At 29.8% G+C, this 2,965-nt stretch overlaps 1 long non-coding RNA gene across 1 annotated transcript; it reads left to right on the forward strand.

Annotated features, from left to right (window-relative positions):
* Positions 1 to 1,399: 1,399 nt before the first annotated feature.
* LOC112324739 (uncharacterized) lies at positions 1,400 to 2,285 on the forward strand. Its single transcript, XR_002978748.2, has 2 exons — positions 1,400 to 1,680; positions 1,877 to 2,285. It is a non-coding gene; the product is annotated as an uncharacterized LOC112324739 (long non-coding RNA).
* Positions 2,286 to 2,965: the final 680 nt, after the last annotated feature.

Raw genomic sequence — 2,965 nt, forward strand, 5'->3', positions numbered from 1 at the left:
AGTGTTTGTCAGGTGATATGTACACTTAATTGACCCACATGAGAGTTTCATGTGGAGAGATTATGTATTTCGATGAAAAAACATATGTGATAGTTATGTAAGTTATCCTTAGAGTTGAAATTAATAAGTTATCTTAAATAGAAAATATTACGCTTTGATCATGTTGTCCTAGTCAATGGTAATAAACATGCATATATTGAGGATAACATGAAATATGTAAAGGTATTTAAGTAATCAAAAGAGAATTCATCATCCTAGATGAATTAGAAAAAAAATCTCATTTGTTCTCAAATAATATTGATTTCAAAAAAGTTTCAAATCTTAATCAAGTGTGACTAATAAGTTTTAGAAACTAAGGACTAGAATGTAATTTATATAGGGAATTACAATTCTATACCTAAAAAAATTAAGTTAGGACTTAATTGAATAAATTTTTAAAATTATCCTGAAATAATATATGTAATATTATTTAAGGGGATAAATTGTTATTCTATCATTTATAAGATTTTCAGGTTTTCCTATAAATAAAATAATATGCCATTTATTTTTTATACAGTACACATATAATATAAAAAACCTGAAAAACACAAAAGAAAAAAGCTAGCAATCAAAGAAATAGTAATCTCTCTTTCCTAAAAAGGGTTTATGATATTTTTCACTAGTGGTTCGTGTGGATTACCGTTAAAAGTTGGACATTTTAACGACTTATAGTTTGCGACACTTAACCTTGAAGTAATTATTCGAAGCTGAAAATAATATTTTATCTTTTGGTAATCTTTGTATGAACCCTAAACAACCCTAGATTATCTAACAGGATCTTAGAACTCCCATAACAAATTAAGATTTACCATTTTTACTGTATATAAGTGTTTCGATAAACTCAACAATGATAACGGAGCTATCATTAGACAATTAGAATTGTTAATTACATGTTCTAATTATTATTAACATTAATTGTGAATTAAATTTGTGTGAAAAATTATTTTTCCAAAAAATATTTCTCTCATGATTTTTGTTTTAAAATTTGGTTAGTGTTCTGGTCATCAGATCTAGCCTAGATTTTCTAGATTTGGCAGGATTTATATATATATATATATATATATATATATAAAAATGGCAATGCCACCAGCGGCGACGCTAGGTCTTCTGGTGCTCGTTGCTATGTGAGAGGCAGCAGTCAAACCTACCTTATTAAGTACACCACTTGGGGTGCTATTGCGCCACCAACAACGATGCTAGATTTGCTAGCATCAATATTGTTAAAATCACGAATTGACTCATAAAATTATATAATTTTATGAGTTAATGTATATAACATGTGAAGTTAAAAATCCAAAATTAATCAAACTCGGTCAAACTCAATAAAACCGGTAAAATCAGACTGATTTCATGAGTTTAACCAAAGTCAAATATTTTGCTGACTGAGTCACTCCATGAGTCCTTGTCCCTTAGTTCCCCGGCAATCAACCCACAGTCCCCACCCCCCAATCTCCCCTTTCCTCTTTGCTCAAATCTTAAATTCTCAACCCCATTGCCTTGCACGCATTTCAAAGCTATCGCCGCTGCTAAAAACTGAGAGATCGTGAGAAAGAGATGGAGTCAAAGAGGAGAGCAATAACTCCCATCGTTTGAGATTCAGACACATTGTCTTAGCCTTCTCGCTTCAGATCAGCTGAAAAGGTATGTCATGTGATTTTCTCTTCTGTTTTCGACTACTGATGTCTACAACTGCAGTAGAGATCATAGATCTATATGTTCATGTTTAATCATAACAAATAATTGCATCAAAGAGATCGTAGATCTATATGCGTGCGTAGGGGATTAAGAGAAGACTGTAGCTCAGTTATGGCCATGCTTTGTCGTATTTGGTGTGTAGTGTGCTTGTAAAATAACTGTAGGAAAGATGCGAGATTGCCAAATATTGGTCCTGTATGAGAGAGGAAAACTTGGAAAAAGGTCATGGAGCCCCTGTGAGCCTTCATAACCGCCCTCTTGACAAGTCGCTTGCATAGTGCTGGGTTACTACCATCTCTACCCCTTTCACTTCTCCTCTTTAATTATAGTCTAAAGAATTTGGTCATGATTGGTTTTTTCACTTGATTATTATATCTGAATTTCACATGACTTTGGTCTCCGAGAAGATTTGGTAAGAATTAATGATATAATTGTATTTTTAAGTTATTTAAATTATGTATAAATTTTTATTTGAATTATGTATTTTAAGATGTTCGGATATTTGTATTATTTATTTCATTTTTATTTTAATTGTGTTATATTATTATTTACTACTTGATTGAAATTATCAATATATAATTAATTAAAATATTTTATTTGTGATTTTACGATTTTATGATTCGAGTTTACAATCAGAGTTTATATTATATATTACATGTCGTGTTAAAAAAACGTTTTTAACAACCTGGCTAGACCATGTCATGTACACTGTTAGATCAGCACAACCTCGTGCTAATGGCAGATGCAGTATAGAGATGTTGCTCTACGCTACAAGTGACACAACAATAGCATGTTGTTGTTGTTTTGTTGTCACCAATGGTGGGCAGTGAGCTTATTATCAGCAATAAGTAGATAAGAAAGGAGAAGAGAATCAAAATTATAATTCTACCTTTATCTAATTTTAGGGTTTTTGGGATTAAATTATAAATTTACCCTTACAAATTAAACCTTGTTATAATAGGATATTTTGAGAAGAATTACGATTATATCCCTACACATATAAAATATTTATTTTATATTAAAATCAAAACCCTAAATTAAATTAATTGCATAATTGATTTTTTTTTAATTGGATTAGGATTGAATGAAATGTTTAATCCATTTTTATTTTATTTTTGTGTTATCCTAATTGAATTAGGATTTAATAAAAAATTTTAATTAAAATATTTTTGGAATAATAATTTTTTCTAAATAGAGTTTTTAAGTCGAAAGATCATATTTAATTGATACT

The sequence above is a fragment of the Populus trichocarpa genome, chromosome 17 (genome assembly GCF_000002775.5).
Source record: "Populus trichocarpa isolate Nisqually-1 chromosome 17, P.trichocarpa_v4.1, whole genome shotgun sequence".
Classification (NCBI taxonomy): Eukaryota; Viridiplantae; Streptophyta; class Magnoliopsida; order Malpighiales; family Salicaceae; genus Populus; species Populus trichocarpa.